The sequence below is a fragment of the Bombina bombina genome, chromosome 7 (genome assembly GCF_027579735.1).
Source record: "Bombina bombina isolate aBomBom1 chromosome 7, aBomBom1.pri, whole genome shotgun sequence".
Taxonomy (NCBI): domain Eukaryota; kingdom Metazoa; phylum Chordata; class Amphibia; order Anura; family Bombinatoridae; genus Bombina; species Bombina bombina.
Window position 1 is genome coordinate 207706678 of NC_069505.1, and position 24718 is coordinate 207731395.

General features: G+C 36.3%; 1 protein-coding gene across 1 annotated transcript in view; it reads left to right on the forward strand.

Annotated features, from left to right (window-relative positions):
• The window catches only part of IRAG1 (inositol 1,4,5-triphosphate receptor associated 1), a 306114-nt gene that overhangs the window by 165904 nt on the left and 115492 nt on the right, over nucleotides 1-24718 (forward strand). The window lies entirely within an intron of this gene.

The following is a 24718-nucleotide window of genomic DNA, read 5'->3' on the forward strand; positions in this document are numbered from 1 at the left end:
GAGTTATAGTCATTTACCGTACTTAGGTAAATGAAAAAGTTAAGAGTTTGGAGAAGGCCTTGATGCTTTAAATTAAAACATACAAGGAGTGCCTCTTATTAATAAAATTGACCTATACGGTCTTACCTCCATATTCTTGTCTTGTCTTTATTTATGGTACATTTAGGACGTAAGGTAGTTGCCACACCCGCATGACATTGAACCTTTAACTCCCTTATGTATGTATAAGACAAAAGAAACAATGTACAGATATTGTAAGATGGTGAAAAACAACAATCTGTTTCAAATAGACTAAGAACTGATACTCTCCTTAGTAATAGACCGCTGCCTTCTTACAGTCTCTCCTCAAAGACTGTGACTGATGCAAAGTTTCAGTGGTAGATGGTCGCAGGTCTTAGTGCCTTGCTCTGGATATGTAGACATCTTTAGATTTCTGATGGCAAAGGAAAAAGGCTTGAAGTACGTATCTGGACTAATTTAAAAGAGTGCAATATACTCACTCCATAAGATGCATGATGTCTGCCAATCTGAAGAAAACCTCACGAATGTAATGCAACAAGCTGAGGACAAGAAGAAGCTCCAATGAAATAAGAGCAAATTTTGCTTTGATAAAACAAGTAGTAACTTACTCCATCAAATTTCGAATTCCGGCAATATCACAGCATCAAAAAGCAAAGCAGTACTCCAATATTGGCTCAACGCGTTTCAACTTTTACGTCTTTTTCAAGAGCAAGTTAAAACAGATAAAAACAACTCAAAAGTTTGTATTATCTAGCTTTGGAACTTATCCGCATACAGTGAGTTTCTCTAAAACTCGTAGCATTGTAAATTTCCTGTATCACGAAGAATAAAATCTCCATATGAGTTTTGACATAACATAAATCCTGATTATCTATAATGTATATATAAGAGTATGTTTACATTTGCAGAAATGTATCATGTGATAATATTATTCATAAGATTGTTACCATAAATATTTTGTGTTTGTATATATAAAGCATAAAAGAGGTAGAGACCTATTACTATACCTCGGCTATTAGATAGTGTAGTATTGGAACAGAGAAGACAGAAAAAGAAGCTTATGACTGTTAGCAGGGAATAAAAACTATAAATATGTAGATTTGTATAGGGTGAGCTTACATGCATCTAAGGTCCATGGTCCAATATAAAGTGCGTAAAGTCTGGTCCCACCCAGATCCCTTGGGTCGGGACCAGACTCCAGCAATGATGAAGGGGAGGATTAAAGGTACACGTTATCAGAAAACCTAAAACCCCTCGCTAAGGTTGTATTGTAGTTGGATATTATAGTCCATGTTCTCACATTGTCTTCCCCATTCTATTGAGAAGGCAACATAACCTCTATCTTTGAAAGGGAGGAAAAGTATATTAGGAGCAGTGTTTATCAAAGGAAAACCGCAAATTCAGCCTCTGGGGATTAAGTGAGTTCCCAGAGTACTATAAATGGGTGGGAGGGCAGAAGCTTGAAGAGCCAGCCTGTTGACATGGGTATTAAACTAAATATGACATAGGGTATAAGTAAACAACTATTATAGGGCACGTGTACCAATAGACCTAATGAGAATACCTAACACAACCCTTGTCTCAGGCAATGTAACTGTACGAAGTAAATAGGCTGCTGTAAGCAGTTCAGAAAATTTAGTTCCCCAAAATCGTTTAAAAGAAATATAGTTGTTCAGTTAAGATGAGCTAAGATATAAAACCTATGGTTAAATTTCTGAAACTATAATCACACATATATTGGTTATACCACTTGTTATTGTATGATCTTTTAGCAATATTTTAGCTCAAACTAAAAACACCTAGATAATATGACAAACCATAATATTTAAGGAAAGTATTACAATCAGTCAAGCATTTATCTTATAAAAAGGTAAGCTAGAAATCACCATCACCAGATTTTTAAGAAACATTTTAAGGGCGCCATTATATTGTTAAACTAGTCATTCCTTGCAGTCATTTAAGTGTAAAAATAGACGCCTAGATTACGAGTCTTGCGTTAGGGTTAAAAAGCAGCGTTGAGAGGTCCCAACGCTGCTTTTTAACGCCCGCTGGTATTACGAGTCTTGCAGGTACAGGTGTACCGCTCACTTTTTTTTTGTGACTCGAAAATACCGCAAATCCACTTACGTCAATTGCGTATCCCATATTTTCAATGGGATTTTCCTAACGCCGGTATTACGAGTGTTCCTAAAATTGAGCGGTACACCCTCTCCTGTCAAGACTCGTACCGCATTTGAAAGTCAGTAGTTAAGAGTTTTATGGGCTAACGCCGTAGCATAAAACTCTTAACTAAAGTGCTAAAAAGTACACTAACACCCATAAAATACCTATTAACCCCTAAACCGGGGCCCCCACACATCGCAAACACACTTCTGCCCGTCTGGAGGACCACTTTGCCTGGCTTCGTAGAGGACTTCGGCCCGGTTGGGTGAAGACTTCTCAAGGTAGGGTAATCTTCAAGGGGTTAGTGTTAGGATTTATTAAGGGGGTATTGGGTGGGTTTTAGAGTAGGGTTGGGTAAGTGGGAGATGGGTTTTAATGTTGGGGGGGGTATTGTATTTTTTTTACAGGTAAAAGAGCTGATTACTTTGGGGCAATGCCCCACAAAGGCCCTTTTAACCCTTTAAGGACGCAGCTTTCAGTTTGCTCAATTGTTTTATGACGGAAAAATTCCGTCATATGTCCTTAAGAGGTTAAGGGCTATTTGTAATTTAGTATAGGGTAGGGCTTTTTATTATTTTGGGGGGCTTTTTTATTTTATTAGGGGGATTAGATTAGGTGTAATTAGTTTAAAAAACTTGTAATTATTTTATTATTTTCTGTAATTTAGTGTTTTTTTTCGTACTTTAGATAATTTTATTTAATTTTATTTGTAGTTAATTGTAGTTAATGTAGGTAATTAATTTAATTATAGTGTAGTGTTAGGGGTAATTGTAACGTAGGTTAGGTTTTATTTTACAGGTACTTTTGTATTTATTTTAGCTAGGTATCTATTAAATAGTTAATAACTATTTAATAACTATTATACCTAGTTAAAAAAAAAAATACAAAGTTGCCTGTAAAATAAAATTAAATCCTAAAATAGCTACAATGTAACTTTTAGTTATATTGTAGCTAGCTTAGGGTTTATATTATAGGTAAGTATTTAGTTTTAAATAGGAATAATTTAGTTAATTGTAGTTATTTTATTTAGATTATTTTAAATTATATTTAAGTTAGGGGGGGTTAGGGTTAGACTTAGGTTTAGGGGTTAATAACTTTAATATAGTGGCAGCGACGTTGGGGGCAGCAGATTAGGGGTTAATAAGTGTAGGTAGGTGGCCGCGATGTTAGGGATGGAAGATTAGGGGTTAATAAATATAATGTAGGGTTCGGCGATGTTGGGGGCGGCAGATTATGGGTTAATACATATAATGTAGGTGGCGGCGGTGTCCGGAGCGGCAGATTAGGGGTTAATAAATATAATGCAGGTGTTGGCGATGTCGGGGGCGGCAGATTAGGGGTTAATAAGTGTAAGATAAGGGGTGTTTAGACTCGGGGTTCATGTTAGGGTGTTAGGTGTAGACATAAAAAGTATTTTCCCATAGGAATCAATGGGGCTGCGTTAGAAGCTGAACACTGCTTTTTTGCAGGGTTTTTTTTTTTTCAGCCGGCTCTTTCCCATTGATTCCTATGGGGAAATCGTGCACGAGCGCGTTTAGCCAGCTCACCGCTACCGTAAGCAGCGCTGGTATTACAGTGAGATGTGGAGCTACATTTTGCTCTCCGCTCACTTTTCTGCGGCTAACGCCGGGTTTCTAAAAACCCGTAATACCAGCGCTGTCTGTAGGTGAGCGGTGAGCTTAAACTGCTCGTTAGCACTGCACACCATTAACGACAAAACTTGAAATCTAGCCGAGAGTGAATAAGGATATATAAAGTAGACATGTGCAACGCTAAAAAATTTGTTTCATTTCGTTTTCATTAGTTAAATAAATAATTTAGTTTCGGCAAATTAGTTAAGTAAAAAAAATTGTTTTGGCAAATTAGTTATGTTAAAGGGACAGTCAAGTCCAAAAAAACTTTCATGATTTAAATAGGGAATGTAATTTTAAACAACTTTCCAATTTACTTTTATCACCAATTTTGCTTTGTTCTTTTGGTATTCTTAGTTGAAAGATAATTCTAAAAGGTTCATATGCTAATTTCTTAGACCTTGAAGACTGCCTCTAATCTGAATGCATTTTGACCACTAGAGGACATTAGTTCATGTGTTTCATATAGATAACATTGAGCTCATACACGTGAAGTTACCCTGGAGTGAGCACTGATTGGCTAAAATGCAAGTGTGTCAAAAGAACTAAAATAAGGGGGCAGTTTGCAGATGCTTAGATACAAGTTAATCAAAGAGGTAAAATGTATATTAATATAACTATGTTGGATATGCAAAACTGGGGAATGGGTACTAAAGGGATTATCTTTCTTTTTAAACAACAAAAATATCTGGTGTTGACTGTCCCTTTACTTTAAATAGTTTTTTCGGATCCGTTCGTTTTTTAGGATGCATTCTTTATTCATATGCATTATTCTATTCTGAAGTTTAGAATAGAATAATACATATGAATAAAAAATGGATCCGAAAAAACTATTTAAAGGGACATGAAACCCCAAAAATATCTTTCATGATTCAGATAGAGAATACAATTTTAAACAACTTTCCAATTTACTTCTATTATTTAATTTGCTTCCTTCTCTTGTTAACATTTGCTGAAAGGTTTATCTAGGCAAGTTCATGAGCAGCAGAGAACCTAGGTTCTAGCTGTTGATTGGTGGCTGCATATACTGTATATATTGAATGTGATTGGCTCACCCATGTGTTCATTTAGAAACTAATAGTGCATTGCTGCTCCTTCAACAAATGATACCAAGAGAATGAAACAGATTAGATAATAGCAGTAAATTAGAAAGTTGTTTAAAATTGTATTCTCTATCTGAATCATGAAAGAACATCTTTGGTTTTAATAAACATAACTAATATGCTGCCGATTGCCAAAACAAAATGATCTAAAACCGCCGTCGCCGTCACCCACATCGCCGACACTAAATAAAGCTATTAACCCCTAAACCGCTGTCCCCCACATAGTCGACACTAACTAAACCTATGAACCCCTAAACTGCAGTTCCCCAACATCACCAACACTATCTAAATCACTAAATAAAGCTATTTACTCCTAAACCGCTGTTTCCAAACATCGCCAACACTAACTAAACCTATTAACCCATAAACTGCCCGTTCCCAAACATCACCGACATTAACTAAACCTATTAACCCCTAAACCGCAGTTCCCCGACATCGCCGACACTAACCGAAACACTAAGGCCTAGATTTGGAGTTCGGCGGTAAAAGGGCTGTTAACGCTCCGCGGGCTTTTTTCTGGCCGCACCATAAATTTAACTCTGGTATCGAGAGTTCAAACAAATGCTGCGTTAGGCTCCAAAAAAGGAGCGTAGAGCATTTTTACCGCAAATGCAACTCTCGATACCAGAGTTGCTTACGGACGCGGCCGGCCTCAAAAACGTGCTCGTGCATGATTCTCCCATAGGAAACAATGGGGCTGTTTGAGCTGAAAAAAAACCTAACACCTGCAAAAAAGCAGCGTTCAGCTCCTAACGCAGCCCCATTGTTTCCTATGGGGAAACACTTCCTACGTCTGCACCTAACACCCTAACATGTACCCCGAGTCTAAACACCCCTAACCTTACACTTATTAACCCCTATTCTGCCGCCCCCCGCTATCGCTGACCCCCTGCATATTTTTTTTTAACCCCTAATCTGCCGCTCCGTAAACCGCCGCAACCTACGTTCTCCCTATGTACCCCTAATCTGCTACCCCTAACACCGCCGACCCCTATATTATATTTATTAACCCCTAACCTGCCCCCCACAACGTCGCCGACACCTGCCTACACTTATTAACCCCTAATCTGCCGAGCGGGCCTGAGCGCTACTATAATAAAGTTATTAACCCCTAATCCGCCTCACTAACCCTATCATAAATAGTATTAACCCCTAATCTGCCCTCCCTAACATCGCCGACACCTACCTTCAATTATTAACCCCTAATCTTCCGATCGGAGCTCACCGCTATTCTAATAAATGGATTAACCCCTAAAGCTAAGTCTAACCCTAACACTAACACCCCCCTAAGTTAAATATAATTTACATCTAACGAAATAAATTAACTCTTATTAAATAACTTATTCCTATTTAAAGCTAAATACTTACCTGTAAAATAAATCCTAATATAGCTACAATATAAATTATAATTATATTATAGCTATTTTAGGATTAATATTTATTTTACAGGCAACTTTGTAATTATTTTAACCAGGTACAATAGCTATTAAATAGTTAAGAACTATTTAATAGTTACCTAGTTACAATAATAACAAATTTACCTGTAAAATAAATCCTAACCTAAGTTATAATTAAACCTAACACTACCCTATCAATAAAATAATTAAATAAAATACCTACAATTACCTACAATTAACCTAACACTACACTATCAATAAATTAATTAAACACAATTCCTACAAATAAATACAATTAAATAAACTAGCTAAAATACAAAAAATAAAAAAGAACTAAGTTACAGAAAATAAAAAAATATTTACAAACATAAGAAAAATATTACAACAATTTTAAACTAATTACACCTACTCTAAGCCCCCTAATAAAATAACAAAGCCCCCCAAAATAAAAAATTCCCTACCCTATTCTAAATTAAAAAAGTTACAAGCTCTTTTACCTTACCAGCCCTGAACAGGGCCCTTTGCGGGGCATGCCCCAAGAATTTCAGCTCTTTTGCCTGTAAAAAAAAACATACAATACCCCCCCCCCCAAAATTACAACCCACCACCCACATACCCCTAATCTAACCCAAACCCCCCCTTAAATAAACCTAACACTAAGCCCCTGAAGATCTTCCTACCTTGTCTTCACCATCCAGGTATCACCGATCCGTCCTGGCTCCAAGATCTTCATCCAACCCAAGCGGGGTTGGCGATCCATAATCCGGTCCAGAAGAGGCTCCAAAGTCTTCCTCCTATCCGGCAAGAAGAGGACATCCGGACCGGCAAACATCTTCTCCAAGCGGCATCTTCGATCTTCTTCCATCCGGAGCGAAGCGGCAGGATCCTGAAGACATCCAGCGCGGAACATCCATCCGGACCGACGACTGAACGACGAATGACTGTTCCTTTAAGGGACGTCATCCAAGATGGCGTCCCTCGAATTCCCGATTGGCTGATAGGATTCTATCAGCCAATCGGAATTAAGGTAGGAATTTTCTGATTGGCTGATGGAATCAGCCAATCAGAATCAAGTTCAATCCGATTGGCTGATCCAATCAGCCAATCAGATTGAGCTTGCATTCTATTGGCTGTTCCGATCAGCCAATAGAATGCGAGCTCAATCTGATTGGCTGATTGGATCGGCCAATCGGATTGAACTTGATTCTGATTGGCTGATTCCATCAGCCAATCAGAAAATTCCTACCTTAATTCCGATTGGCTGATAGAATCCTATCAGCCAATCGGAATTCGAGGGACGCCATCTTGGATGACGTCCCTTAAAGGAACAGTCATTCGTCGTTCAGTCGTCGGTCCGGATGGATGTTCCGCGCTGGATGTCTTCAGGATCCTGCCGCTTCGCTCCGGATGGAAGAAGATCGAAGATGCCGCTTGGAGAAGATGTTTGCCGGTCCGGATGTCCTCTTCTTGCCGGATAGGAGGAAGACTTTGGAGCCTCTTCTGGACCGGATTATGGATCGCCAACCCCCGCTTGGGTTGGATGAAGATCTTGGAGCCAGGACGGATCGGTGATACCTGGATGGTGAAGACAAGGTAGGAAGATCTTCAGGGGCTTAGTGTTAGGTTTATTTAAGGGGGGTTTGGGTTAGATTAGGGGTATGTGGGTGGTGGGTTGTAATGTTGGGGGGGGGTATTGTATGTTTTTTTTTTACAGGCAAAAGAGCTGAAATTCTTGGGGCATGCCCCGCAAAGGGCCCTGTTCAGGGCTGGTAAGGTAAAAGAGCTTGTAACTTTTTTAATTTAGAATAGGGTAGGGAATTTTTTATTTTGGGGGGCTTTGTTATTTTATTTGGGGCTTAGAGTAGGTGTAATTAGTTTAAAATTGTTGCAATATTTTTTCTTATGTTTGTAAATATTTTTTTATTTTCTGTAACTTAGTTCTTTTTATATTTTTTGTACTTTAGCTAGTTTATTTAATTGTAGTTATTTGTAGGAATTGTGTTTAATTAATTTATTGATAGTGTAGTGTTAGGTTAATTGTAGGTAATTGTAGGTAGTTTATTTAATTATTTTATTGATAGGGTAGTGTTAGGTTTAATTATATCTTAGGTTAGGATTTATTTTACAGGTAAATTTGTTATTATTTTAACTAGGTAACTATTAAATAGTTCTTAACTATTTAATAGCTATTGTACCTGGTTAAAATAATTACAAAGTTGCCTGTAAAATAAATATTAATCCTAAAATAGCTATAATATAATTATAATTTATATTGTAGCTATATTAGGATTTATTTTACAGGTAAGTATTTAGCTTTAAATAGGAATAAGTTATTTAATAAGAGTTAATTTATTTCGTTAGATGTAAATTATATTTAACTTAGGGGGGTGTTAGTGTTAGGGTTAGACTTAGCTTTAGGGGTTAATACATTTATTAGAATAGCGGTGAGCTGCCGGTCGGCAGATTAGGGGTTAATAATTGAAGTTAGGGTGTCGGCGATGTTAGGGAGGGCAGATTAGGGGTTAATACTATTTATGATAGGGTTAGTGAGGCGGATTAGGGGTTAATACATTTATTATAGTAGCGCTCAGGTCCGCTCGGCAGATTAGGGGTTAATAAGTGTAGGCAGGTGTCGGCGACGTTGAGGGGGGCAGATTAGGGGTTAATAAATATAAAATAGGGGTCGGCGATGTTAGGGCAGCAGATTAGGGGTACATAGGGATAACGTAGGTGGCGGCGATTTGCGGGTCGGAAGATTAGGGGTTAATTATTTTAAGTAGCTGGCGGCGACGTTGTGGGGGGCAGGTTAGGGGTTTAATAAATGTAATACAGGGGTCGGCGGGGTTAGGGGGCAGCAGATTAGGGGTACATAAGTATAACGTAGGTGGCGGTCGGCAGATTAGGGTTAAAAATTTTAATCGAGTGGCGGCGGTGTGGGGGGGACCTCGGTTTAGGGGTACATAGGTAGTTTATGGGTGTTAGTGTACTTTAGGGTACAGTAGTTAAGAGCTTTATAAACCGGCGTTAGCCAGAAAGCTCTTAACTCCTGCTATTTTCAGGCGGCTGGAATCTTGTCGTTAGAGCTCTAACGCTCACTTCAGAAACGACTCTAAATACCGGCGTTAGAAAGATCCCATTGAAAATATAGGCTACGCAAATGGCGTAGGGGGATCTGCGGTATGGAAAAGTCGCGGCTGAAAAGTGAGCGTTAGACCCTTTTTTGACTGACTCCAAATACCAGCGTGCGGCAAAAACCAGCGTTAGGAGCCTCTAACGCTGGTTTTGACGGCTACCGCCGAACTCCAAATCTAGGCCTAAATAAACCTATTAACCCCTAAACTGCCGTTTCCAAATGTCCTCAACACTAACTAAACCTATTAACCCCTAAACCGCAGGTCCCCACATTGCAACAACTTTATTAAACTAACTACCTATTTAAAAATAAATACAAAACTTACATGTGAAATAAAAATAAAACCTAAGCTTACACTAATAAAACCTAACATCACTAAAAATAAAAAAACCTAAGATTACTAAAAAAATTAAAACTACAATTACAAAAAATAATAAACACTAAAATTACAAAAAAATAAAAAAAACTACCATTACAAAGAATAACAAACAAAACAAAAACAGCCCCTAACATTACAAACCCCCACCCCCAAACTCACAAAATAAAAATAAACCTAATCTACCCATTGCCCGAAAAGGGCATTTGTTGGGCATTGCCCTTAAAAGGCCCATTCAGCTCTTTTTCGGCAGAAGCTCTGTTTATTCCACAGAAAATTGTTTGTGACAAGAGCTCACAATTTAAGGTTGGAGGAAAGGAGATGTAATCTCCTGCAACAGAAACGTTTTTTCACTGTAAGAGCAATAAAATTGTGGAACTCATTACCAAAGGAGGTAGTGAATGCTAATACCATAGATACATTTAAAGAATTGTTTGGATACAATTTCTGTCTAGAAACAGAATTCATGGATATGACTGCTTGCATTAAATGGGTCACCTTTTAGTGGGATTATGTAAGCTTAATTTAACTGGAGCTTTTTTGTAAGTATTTTTACTGTATATTTGTATAGGTTGACTCGATTGACTTCGGTCTTTTTTCAACCTCATCTACTATATTACTATGTAATCTAAAAAAAAAAAAAAAATATAAAAAAAAATCCCATTACAAAAAATAACAAACAAAATTATCCAAAACAATAACAATTATTCCTATTCTAATACCCCGTTTAAAAAAAAACTCACCCCAAAATAAAAAAACCCCTAATCTATAATAAACTACCAATGGCCCTTAAAAGGGCGGTATAAGCATGAGAATAAGTGAAGCATTACGCTGTACAAATATACAAGAGAGTATATATGAACAAATAATGTACTACATATTTGTGCTGGGCTATCTTATGTTATGTAAAACTACTGATCTTTAAGTGGAGATCTCCTTTAACACCTAGAGGCCTATTTATTAAAGCATCAACTGAAAATACGTTAGAATCCGTGTCCGTAATTGTCGCGAGATTGATCCGCCGTAGTTATCAAAGCGTCAAGATCGGCAAATGTTGAAATTTGGTGACGTAAAATACGATCCTGCGATCTCTCCGACACAGATCGATGAGAGTTGAAAATCATGGTATTCAAGCAGAATCGTGTTCATTGGCCCTCCTAATCTACACTATTTGAAGCTCTCACAAAGTTATCAAAAATTCTACATTTTACGCTTGCGTCTTTTCTGACGCAGCATACCTGGTTTTCAATCCGCCACCCTTGAGGTCGTGGATGCCATAGAACTCAATGGGAATCTGAAAACACAGAAAGCTTATGTTCGATGCTGCAAGAGAATGAAGTATATTACATAATAAAAGTAAACTTTAGTACAATTGTATACACCTTTCTAATCAAACAATATTATTGCTCTTCATTTGGTGCACTAATAGATATAAGGATAAAAAGAAAAATACACTGCTACTTATGGATTATGTTACAATTTTGTCTCTCATTACAAAGCAAGCGGAGAATATTATTTCTCCCAAATTTATTGAAAAGTTTTGCCCAAAACTTGTCGCACTAATAGATAAAAATGAAATACAAAATATAATATAGCTAACTTACTTGTTTATTGTTTGGAAAAATCTATGTGCACCATGTTTGAGCCATGTAATACAAATCCCCACTCTCCACTTTGCACACCAAATTATGACGCAAACTCCTTAAACAACCCACACTAGTACATTTTCAACCACTTTTGATTGGAATATGCAAAATCACATGATTTATGACATCAGCCAATCTGATTCAAATATACATTTTAAACTATCATAACGAATCAAAATGCTCGATACTTGTGTCATTGATCACTCATCAGAACTTGTAAGTGCCATTTGTTACATTGTGTATTATACTTTGAAAGTATGTATATGCAAATTTAAAATTAAAAAAAAACATTGATGCTGACACAGAGTGTAAATTTTAGGACAATGATTTTAAAATTTGAATTGATGTTTGATTCAATATAATCTTAAACTGATAGCTGAAAGGGATAGCCCACCTAAACATTATACTGTCTTGAATCAGATACAGCAGAAATTAAAATCACCTCTTTACTGTCATGCTATTTTCAGTGTATTTCTTCCTTCTCTTGAATTTTCTTTTTCAGTAGAAATGTCATTTTATATGCCAGCCCATTTTATAACACCTGTGAAGGGTGGTTTTCTAAAACTAAATTGCAATCAGGAGGGGTTACACGGGTACCAGAGAGAAAACTGGTCAGACTCATTAAAATAATCCATTGATTGCAAATAAATACATATGATACTCTGATTACATGTTATATTTGCAATTATTCCTGCTCAGAATAATAATACATTTACGCTAATATACATATAGTGTTATAAATAAAACACAGCGGATATGAAAGACAACATTGTTAGAAACAAAAAATTTAGGGACATGTAAATATGTTTGAAAATGATTTCTCACATAACACACACACACATTTATATATATATATATATATATATTTTATATATATATATATATATATATATATATATATATATATATACTGTATATATATAATATATATATATATATATGCAAGTATATATACTGTATATATATATATATATACTATATATATATATATATATATATATACAGTATATATACTGTATATATATATTATATATATATATATATATTTACATAAGTATGTGCAATATATATGTATGAATTCTAGCATTTATAATCATTTATAAAAATAAAATATGAGATAAAAGCAATATCATAACTTCTAGAAATACAAATACACATTCATTTATTGAAAGTATCCATATAACAGATTTTTTTGTATAACAAATCAACTATAACAATATACTTTATATGAGATATTGGTTGTTTGAGGTATAAATCTTTATATTTCTTGGACATTAACAGTTGAAAAATAAAAGATTAGCTTTAGAGAAATCTGCTTGTTCATGGACAGTAATGAAATGGTATAAATATAGTTGGGAAAAATCCGAATAGCCACAACATCGATGACTGTTAGTTAACAACAGTCCGATGCTCTTTGCACGTACTTGACGCGCATGTTTTTGACGGCTTTTTTGATAAATAAGGAGATCGTATTCAGATCCACAGCAGCGATGTTTGGCGAGCGTATTGACGCCGGCGAATGCAACATAGTTGATGTTTTGATAAATAGGCCCCCTAGTGTGAAAACTAGTTGAATATGCCCTGCTGTCTCGGCCACTAACAGCATAGGTAGAAGTTCAGGAGATTAACATAGATATAAAGATATTCAAGTAGCTGTATAATATTTATAAGCATATATAATCCTTAAATTGTTTAACGCAGTATAACAACTTAGAAAAAACAACAAGGAAAGAGGCGCCGTATGTGTGAATCTGCAACAACCAGTTCCAAAGATAAAGCAAGTGCAGGGTACTCACAATATGGGAAGGCACTCAGATGTGCCTATAGATGCAGGCTGGTATTTGCAGCAAACCAGCTGGCTGTACAGGGCACTTTAGAGTCCAAGGATGGAGATCTGTGTGTCTCAGCAGGCTGGGAATTAGGAATCCAGCAGTGTAGCGCACAGGGGCTAGGTGCAAACAAAAGCACACAACTGTTTGAATCTGTAAGAGTACAATGATTAATCTAAACACCTGTGCAGGGTACTCACATTTGGTAGTGGCACTCAAATATGCCAGTGGAGGCGGGCTGGTTTTCACAGCAAACCAGCTAGCTGTGGAGGATGTATAACAGGATATTCCACAGCAGACAGGAACAACAGGTAGCTCAGCAGACAGGAACAGCAGGTAGCTCAGAGTATATAATAATAATCAGCAGCAATGAGGATATATAAATTTAAAAGATGTTTTAATAGTAATGATAAAATCAATCATAAAATATATATATATATCACTCATGCATCATAAGTAAAAAACATGCAACGCGTTTCTCGGTATACACCGTTTCATCAGGCATGTAATATGTTCTGAATACACATCTTAAATAGGCCTGAGCTACCTGTACATTGCCCCACCCAAAAAACAATAAAAACCAATCACAATGGCCCTTTGTTTAATCATTGTAATCTTACAGATTCACACAGTTGTGTGCTTTTGTTTGCACCTAGCCCCTGTGCGCTACACTGCTGGATTCCTAATTCCCAGCCTGCTGAGACACACAGATCTCCATCCTTGGACTCTAAAGTGCCCTGTACAGCCAGCTGGTTTGCTGCAAATACCAGCCTGCATCTATAGGCACAACTGAGTGCCTTCCCATATTGTGAGTACCCTGCACTTGCTTTATCTTTGGAACTGGTTGTTGCAGATTCACACGTACGGCGCCTCTTTCCTTGTTGTTTTTTCTAGATTGTCTGACCTTTGGAGGGTGAAGATTGAGGGCGGCCTCGAATTGTACAGAACTGATACACCTTGGAATCTATCTCACCATTGTTGGAGTCTGATTCCATCTTCTATTTTTGGACTCTGGTATTTAACTGTGTAATGATACTGTTGTGCTATCTAATACCCTGCATATGGTGATCTGCATTAGACATTAATTTTACGGTCGTGTGTACACTCTTACGTGTATATATATATATGTGTGGATACTGATCCAATATTGGCTCTGCCAGATCTTCACTGTGCTGAGATTTCATGCATACACATATATATATATATATATGCACATATGGTATTGCATACTTTGTAGGCCGTAGCGCCCCCTATTGGGTGATCTACCCTTGTTACTATTGTGCTTAGTATAACAACTTACACTTGTATAGCATAACAGTATGTAAATAATGCACCCAATTAATCTGGTTAATTATCACTGCATTATCTACATCAAGATATAATAATATTATTATATTGGACATTGGAAGATTAGGTAGGCCTTTATATGCAACTAAGACTGTGGCATGTGAGACGAAATGCGTGAATTGCCAATATTGATGAATTTCATGGAGTGATCTCCTGTATTTTTAATGTATATTTAATAAAGTATTTGTTTTTTACAAAGACCGGTGCTCCATAACCTGTCCACCTGCTCTGAGGAGGCGGACAGAGATCGCGTGAAATCAACCCGATCGAATACGATCGGGTTGATTGATACCCCCTGCTAGCGACTGATTGGCCGCGAATCTGCAGGGGGCGGCAGATCACAAGATCACAGCAGTTCACAAGCAGTTCATGTCATACAGACATTTCATAAACAGGCCCCTATGGGTCTATTATAATATAACAATTATGCTTTTTCTTATGATCTTTAGATAGATGTTGAAATACACAAAATAATAGTAGTTTTGTGTATAAATGGGTTCAATGCCATATCTGCCACTTTTTATTCATTGTTATAGGAAAGCAATTAAAAGCATTATAAGCATTTTTTGCAATATTTGTCTTCTGTTAAGTTATAATTAAAGGGACATTCAACAGAATTTTTTTGTTTCATGATTCAGATAGAGAATACCATTTAAAAGAACTTTCTTATTTACTTCTATTATCTAATTTGCTTCCTTCTCTTGATATTATTTCCTGAAAAGCATATCTAGATAGGCCCAGTAGCTGCTGATTGGTGGCTGCACATAGATGCCTCATGTGATTGGCTCACCCATGTGCATTGCTATTTCATTAACAAAGGATATCTAACGAATGAAGCAAATTGGATAATAGAAGTCAATTGGAATGTTGTTTAAAATTGTATTCTCTGTCTGAATCATGAAAATTTTAGGTTTAATGTCCCTTTAAGCTTCTTAAAATTAGGATGCGCAATAGTGGGTGCTCTGCTGCCTTTTATATGAATAATTGATCACATAGTTGTGTAACATATACAAAAATACAACTTTTCAATAAGCAATAAATGAACCATGATATTAATATAGTCTAAAGTTTTGTAAAGAGCCTTAAAAAATACACAAAATGAGAGGGATGGAAGAGAAGACCTAGTCCCAGTACCCAGCAGCTCTTCTTCAGTCCATCTAGGATACAGTAATAATAAATCTGCATGAAATGCTTCATCAAAAGGTGCCACATAGAGTAACACTGTGGGTACATTTAGGAAGCTAATGGAAAATAGACTCACAATTGTGTTGGCACTAAAACAAGTAGTGTATCAATAGCAGTTGGCTGGGGTGCAAGTTTCATAATCTAATAAACCAGATTACAATGATTTCAATGACCTACAAAAGAGACTGATCTATTATTATTATTAATCTATAGATTATGAAATATGACACAATCATAATGACATAAATCTTGTGTGTGCACCACATTTTCCCTACACTCATAGATCAATGTAGGAGCTAAACCCTACAAAGGGCTAGATTAGAAGTGGAGCACTTAATTATTGCGCTCCCGCAAACGAGCAGATGTTCCCATTTGTGGGAGTGCAATAATTAACCAGCCATTACAAGTGGTTGGTTATTGCTACCTGCAAGCTCACGGTAGCAAATAGCACTTATATAATTTACCAGAGATTGGCTCTTAGAATAATTTTATAAATCTGCCCGAAATACCCCCAAAATACTGTCTAGTGTAGTTTACTAAAAAAAATAAAGATGGCAGCATCTTTATTTTTTAATAAAATGACTGCACTAGGCAGTATTTTGGGGTTAAAGTTGGTGGGAATGGGATGTAAGGAAAAAACTGAAAAGTGCCTTTAGATTGCGGTCTATGGGTACTGTGTGTTCCCAGTAAATATATATGTATATGCTTATATACAAATATATTTACGTGTTAATATGTGTATATACTAATATTATCACATAAATATATATGTATTTCAGCATATACATATATATTTAATTGCTGCTATCGCTGCACGACTTAACCCCATCGCTGGCGCAGAAGTTCTGAGGCCATCTGTGACTGACGGCATCAGAATGGGGCTCCCATTGGAGCCTATGGAAGCACGCTCTCGTGAGTGTAATGCTTCCTAGTTAACTTGTAATACCAGCGCACATTATCGTGTGCTGGTATTACAAAGTGGAGCGCTAATTTTGCTTTCATGAAAGGAATATATAGTGCTCCACTTGTAATCTAGCCCTAAGTGTACTACCAATATGACAGCTTGTAAAACATACTTTTTATGTAGATTTTTTGCAGTGCCGTTTCTAACTGTTGATCTGCATTCTGCATATGTACAATTTTACTTCAATGTCCATTTATTACAAAGCAGCTATGCTGAATGGATTTGACAGGGTATTTTAGCATGTGCACTAGAGGTCTGGCACATTGCTGATAAGCGGCTGCAAGGCCTATTCACATCCTGCTCTGGTTAGTTTTAACATATCGTTACTGACTCAGAGTTTATAACCATTTCTGTCTTATTCCTGGACTCTTCGCAGCACTGTGCAATTCAATGGACATACCAGGTTTTCCTTTAATTTCTTCTGTAAGGTGTAACAAATAACGCATTCGGTTGATTACAGCTTTAAGACTGAGATGATAGATTATATTACATCTAAAAGGCTGAATTTCATGCATTTTTAAAGTTGTATGTTTTATATAAAGAAATTTATATTAAAAGTATGCTGTTATATTTATCATGTTATATTCAGTTTAACTCAATCTACTTATGTATATATCAGCAGGTACAAATAAATCAATATACCATTTTAAATATTTTGTAAAAGAAGGATTAATTGTACATAACTTAAATAAACTTGCCCTGCAAGACATAATCTTGTAACAATGCAAAAGCTTAAATATGGTTTATGAAATTGGCAAAGGGCTTTTTTGCACATTCTCATATTTTCAATAGTGGAAGGAAATACATTTGATCTTTTTTGCGTAGCAGTTTTTTAAAAACATATAGCATATGATCTTTTGGGGAGGGGGGGTGTTAAATGACAACCTATTCAGCATTTTATACAGAATGTATGTGCTTTAAATCAAATGTTGACATGAAAAATATGTTAATAGAAAATAGAAAATGTAAGGATTTTGGAGGATTATCTTTGCTGGGGTAATTTTTTATTTTCCTTAAAGAGAACATTAATATATATATATATATATATATATATATATATATATATAATATATATATATATATATATACAGTATATATATATATATATATATATATACACACACATACACACATACACACATTAACACACATATATGTATATAATCATATAAAAATAAAAATGATGGCAGCACTCACAATGGGACTATATATAATTATAAAGCAGATAAAGTGCTAGCAGTCACGGACATAATACAAAAATATAACATATAAAGAAGGGCTCATGTTATTAATACAAAAAGCCAAAACATACCTTCTTTATATGGTATATTTTTGTATATAATCATTTACATATATATTTACATTGCGGTCTATGAGAACACACGGTTCCCATAGACCGCAATGTAAAGGCACTTTTCACTGCTGTTTTTTTTCTAACACCTCACTCCCATCAACTTTAAAGCCCCATAACTGCCTAGTGCATTTTTTCTTTTTGATACAAAATGTTAGATTTTTTTAAATAAAAAACTATAATGCCCTCCATGGCCGATTGGCCTACCAGAATACTAGGAAGATTTCCCAGTGGACTGCAGCAGCTAGGGCTGGAAAGCTACAATTTAAAGGGTATAATTGGGATATAGAGTGTATATAACAACAATCTGGAACTTATTTTAAATACAAACTAATATAATATAATATAATTCTGAAACAAAATATTTGGGTAAGGAGTATCCCAGTAATCCCCTATGAGAAAAATGGGGTGTGCCAAGTCTACTGAGTGAACTGAAAATAGGGCTGGTCTCCAAATTTTCCAGGGCTGCTTTTTATTCCAGTCAAGCCCTGATGCCCTCTATTTTGAGGGCATTTGGGGCACTTTTAGAAAATTAACCAGAGATCGGATCTCTGGTTAATTTTCTGAGCACTAATTGCTACCATTTGCAGGTGCGCGTTAATCTCCACTAGTAATCGGCATGGAATGTCCTACTTTATATGGTCTGTCCTGTACCCTTCTCCTATTAGTAAATAGAAAATCAGACTGGGGGTTGTGCCTAGCATCGTAGACAGTGCCCCAAGATCCAATCCTGGCCTTGAAATCACGTGTTCGCATTTACAATTGTGTGATTTTAATTTTTCCAGCAAGTGGTTACATTGGAATTTTGTTAAACACTTGCCTTGCTATGGTGTATGTTTAGTTTATATGCAACTATATGATTCATTTCTATTGCACTTGTTTTGCATTTTGTGATCTGTTGGTTCTCTCCTAAGATTATTGCTTCTGTACACTAATGCCTTATACTGTCATTATTTACACCACATGAAACATGGTGTCAGAAGTATCTGAATCTGCGCTGTTTCTACACATTTGATGCTAAGAACTTGCTAGTCTGGCAGTGAGAGACCTTAGAGCTGATTGTGCCTCTTGTAGTAATTGCAGGTCCCTGAGCTGAAAGTTGAGCGCTGGAAGCAAAAAGACCAGCACCATGGCAGCTGCTAACGGCATTCTACTGCCTGAGGCAATGAGGGTGAGTGGGGATTGCAGCAGTTACTGGGACAACTTCAGAGCTGAGTTTGAGTATTACTCCCTTGCAACAGGGTTAAATGAGAAGCCTGCAGCAGTGCAAGCAGCCACACTGAGGAGGGTGATGGGCAGTGAATGCCACCCTATTTAGAAGCATAATTTGAACCTCACAGAGGAGCAAAAGGTTGGACACTAAAGCCATCCTGGATGCATTAGAGGCTTTTTTCAGACCTTCTAAAAATTTCATAAATGAAAGATATATATTTGCAGCTGCAAGCAAGAAGAAGGTGAAGCAATAGACAGCTTTGTCACATGGTTAAGAGAAAAAGCTGCAAGCTTGGCTCTCTGAGAGATAAACTTATTTGTTCTAGGTAACAATAGGGAAATCACCAGTGGAGGATCCTCCATTTCTGCACTTCGCACGTGAAACCCCCAGGCAGGCAGAAAAAAAACTTTTTGCTAAATAAATATAATTTTCTTTCATGTAATTGGCAAGAGTCCATGAGCTAGTGACATATGGGATATACGATCCTACCAGAGTGGGCAACGTTTCCCCAAATCTCAAAATGCCTATAAATACACCCCTCACCACACCCACAATTCAGTTTTACAAACTTTGCTCCTATGGAGGTGGTGAAGTAAGTTTGTGCTAAGATTTCTACGTTGACATGCGCTTCTCAGCATTTTGAAGCCCTCTCAGTGAATGTCAGAGGGACTGTGGAGAGTATCACCTATTAAATGCAATGATTTTCCCTAACAGGGGTCTTTTTCATAGGTTCTCTGTTATCGGTCGTAGAGATTCCATCTCCTACCTCCCTTTTCAGATCGACGATATACTCTCATATACCATTACCTCTACTGATAACTGTTTCAGTACTGGTTTGGCTATCTGCTAAATGTGGATGGTGTTCTTTTGGTAAGTATGTTTTTATTTCTTAGGGACCTCAGCTATGGTTTGGCACCTTTATGCATTTATATAAAGTTCTCTAAATATATGTATTGTACTTATATTGCCATGAGTCAGGTTACATGTATTTCATTTGCAGATTGTCAGTTTCATATTTGGGGAAAGTTAATATTAAATTGCGGGCTGACTTAGGCTCGCGGGGTACGCCAAATGTTACACTTTATTGCCGTCATTCTTGACACGAGAATTTTTTGGCACGAAAGGTCGTCCGTTGACGCAAGTACGTCATTTCTGGCATCGTTAATTGATGCAGAGGTTTCACACAGGGTTGCGTCGTTAGTGACGTGAGTGTGTTTTCATTTATGTTATGCGGTCATACTTGGTGCCAAACTTTTTCATTATTTATTGCCCCCATTGCTTTTGCCTCTTGCCTTTTTCTATGTCAGAGGGCTATGCTATTTACATTTTTTCCATCCTGAAACCTGTCATATACGGAAATTGATAATTTTGCTTTATATGTTGTTTTTTTCTAATAAGCATAAGAGGTCTTTTAAAACTTCTCATAAAGTTGATTAAAATTTTAAATGACCGACAAACTAATGAATTATCCACTCTGATGAGGATCTATCTGATTCAGAAGATCCTTCCTCAGAGATTGACACTGACAAATCTACTTATTTATTTAAAATGGAGTATATGCGTTCTTTGTTAAAAGAAGTATTAATTACTTTGGATATTGAGGAAGCTAGTCCTCTTGATATTAAAACCAATAAACGTTTAAATTCTGTTTTTTAAACCTCCTGTGGTTACTTCAAAGGTTTTTCCTATTCCTGATGCTATTTCTTATATGATTTCTAAGGAATGGAATAAGCCGGGTACTCCTTTTAATCCTTCTGCAAGGTTTAAAAAAACTGTATCCTTTACCAGCAATTTCAATAGAGTTTTGGGAAAAGATCCCCAAAGTTGATGGGCCTATTTCTACTCTTGCTAAACAAACCACTATTCCTATGGAAGATAGTACTTCCTTAAAGATCCTTAGATAGGAAGCTTGAATCTTATCTAAGGAAAGCCTATTTATATTCAGGATTCTTCTTAGGCGTGCAATTTCTTTGGCTAATGTTGCAGCTGCTTCAACTTTTTGGTTGGAGAATTTAGCGCAACAAGAATTTGATTCTGACTTATCAAGCATTGTTTGTTTACCTGCAACATGCTAATAATTTTATTTGTGATGCTAATTTTTGATATTATCAAAATTGAAGTTAGATCCATGTCTTTTAGCTATTTTAGCTAGAAGAGTTTGTGCTTAAATCTTGGAATGCCTGATATGACATCTAAGTCTAGATTAATATCTCTTTCTTTCCAAGGTAATAATCTTATTTTGGTTCTCAGTTGGATTCTATTATTTCAATGTTACTGGGGGAAGGGAGTTTTTTTGCCTCAGGAATAAAAAACCTAAAGGCCAGGGTAAATCTAAGGCTTCTAATCGTTTTCGTTCCTTTCGTCAAAATAAGGAAGAAAAACCTAATCCTTCCCTCCAAGGAATCTGTTTCCAATTGAAGCCTTCCTCAAATTCGGAATAAATCCAAGCCATTTAAAGAAAGCAAAGTCAGCCCTAAGTCTTTATGAAGGTGCAGCCCTCATTACAGCCTCAGCAGGTAGGGGGCAGATTAAGGTTTTTTTCAAGGATGTTTGGGCAAATTCTGTCCAAAATCAATGGATTCAGAGCATTATCTCTCAGGGTACCAAATAGGATTCAGAGTAAGACCTCCTGTGAGGAGAAGATTTTTTTCTCTCACGCATCCCAGCTGAATCCAGTAAAAGCCCAGGCTTTCCTGAAGTGTTTTAGACCTGGAGGTTTCAGGGGGTAATCATGCCGGTGTTCCTTTTCAGGAACAAGGTCTGGGGTTTTATTCAAATCTATTCTTTGTCCAAAGTAAGAAAAATTAATTCAGACCAGTTCTGATCTGAAAATTTTGAATCATTATGTAAGAGTACCAACTTTCAAGATGGTTGACTATAAGGACTAATTCTGCCTTTTGTTCAGCAAGGACATTAATGTCTATAATAGACTTGCAGGATGCTTACTTTCATATACTGATTCATCCAGAACATTATCAGTTCCTGAGATTCTCTTTTCTAGACAAGCAATTACCAATTTGTTGCTCTTCCATTTGGCCTAGCAACAGCTCCAAGAATCTTTTCAAAGGTTCTCGGGTACCCTACTCTATGTAATCAGAAAACAGGGTATTGCAGTGTTTCCTTATTTGGATGTATCTTGGTACTAGCTCAGTCTTTACGTTCTGCAGAAACTCCACACAATCAAACTAGTGTTGTTTCTTCGAAAACATGGTTGAGGATCAATTTACCAAAAAGTTTTTTTGATTCCTCAGATAAGGGTCACATTTTTTAGGTTTCCAGACAGATTCAGTGTCCATGACTCTGTCTCTAACCAGACAAGAAAAAGTATTTTTCCAGCCACCCAGTTAAACTTTAAAAAGACTTTATTCGTTTCTTGCAGGGTCCATCATATCAACAACAACGTTTTCAAACCTATGCCAGGTTCTTAATCATGTCTACTGAATAGTATACAGGTGTGTCTTTTATACCTGTCCAATTTTTACTCAGATTGCACACTAGTGCCATCTTGTGGTTAAAATTTAAAATTACATGTGACAAAATTATCTAAAGGAATTTACTATTAATTCTTATATTTTAAGTTGGTTTCTTCATTACTTATATATGTTTGTCACATGGAAATTTAAAAACCAAATTTATATACATATAATTAAAACCTATACACATTATAGTATCAGAATCAAACATGCTGCTACAGGTAGATGCTATCATAGTCAAAAAAATAATGACCATTCAAAATCTTTATTTAAGCTTCAGCGTATCATTGTGTTTAATCTGTTTATCCAAAACATCTCCCTTCTTTTTAAGCAATCTGGTCTCTGTCACCTCCCCCTCCTGGGTCTGTCAACTTGTTCAATGACTTGAAATCTAAGTTTGACTGATGTTGTGACCCCATGGAGAGAAGTGACAGGAAACAGGAGCCTCCATATTTTTGTTTCTAATGTTAGATTTATGTTCTGTGATTCTTGTTCTTACTTCCCCACTACCCCTCCGTTTCTCCTATATAAATCCTGGCACAACGGACATTTGATGAGATAAATAGCATATGTACTTCTACATGTTAGATATTTCTTTATAGGGTAATTGCGTTCCCTTAATGGGGTGAAAAAATCTTTCCCTTTTATTATTGAACTACAGTAGACTGCAATGAAGGCAGGGATAACACCCTCTATTATCAGATCCCATTGTTGTTTGTAAAGTCTTCCTATTACTACTCTATATCTGCCCTTACTAATTCATCTCTCAAATTTTTGGTTTTCTTAAAGCTACCATAGAATATGTTTGAAGTCCTCCACTTGGGGATTCAGTCTCTCAGTATGTGCCAGTGTCTATTTATGATATGTGATATTTTTGTTCCTAGGGAGTTGTATTGGGTAACAAATATCATTTCTGTTTTCTTTTGTTTTGTTTTTAGTGTTATCAGTTTCTTTATTTTTGAAGTATTCCAACGTTTTGTAATTAGATCTTCTGGATACCCTCTTCTTTTGAATTTATCTGCCATTTCATTTAGTCCTTATGTCACATCTCCTTTCATCAGTCACTATTCTTTTTCTCTTTTAAATTGACCTTGGGTATTGCTTCTATTGTTCTTTTTGAATGGAAACTGTCATATTGTAATACTTTATTTTTAATCTGTGGGTTTCACATACAAGGCAGTTTTTAAGAAGCCTTGTTCCTTTATATACAAAAGTGTTCTAAGAATGCTACTCCTGTTTCTCCATATTGAGTGTAAATTTGAGCCCAGCTACTGATGTGTTAAGGTGTTGAACAAATTGCAGTAGGCTACCAGTGTCTCCCCACCATATGCCAAATATGTCATCCACAAATCTCCACCATGCTGCACCATATTTTAAAAATAATGGATGTGAATATTGAATTTCTCTTCTATGTGGGACATAAAAATGTTGGCATATGTTGGGGCTACACTGGAGCCCATTGCAGTGCCTTGCTTTTGTAGAAAAAAAGTGTCTTGAAATAAAAAATAATTGTGGTATAATATGACGGATAATAGATCTATTAGGAATTGTATTTCATCTTCATTATATTTGTTGTTAAGTTTTCAATGTGTTAGTTACTGCTTCAATGCCACTGGTGTGTTTGATTGATGTATATAAGCTAGGACATCTAATGTATACAATATGCATTTATCTCCAATCTGTCCAATGTCTTTTAATTTAGCAAGAAAGTCATTAGTGTCTTTCAAATATGAAGAAGTGTCTAATAGATACGGCTGTAATACTTTGTCTAAAAATATTGCAATTTTTGAAAAAATGGAATTAACTCCCTGCCACTATTGGGCGTCCTGGTGGTTGATATTTATCTTTGTGTATTTTTGGTGGAGATGTATATAACTGGTCTTACT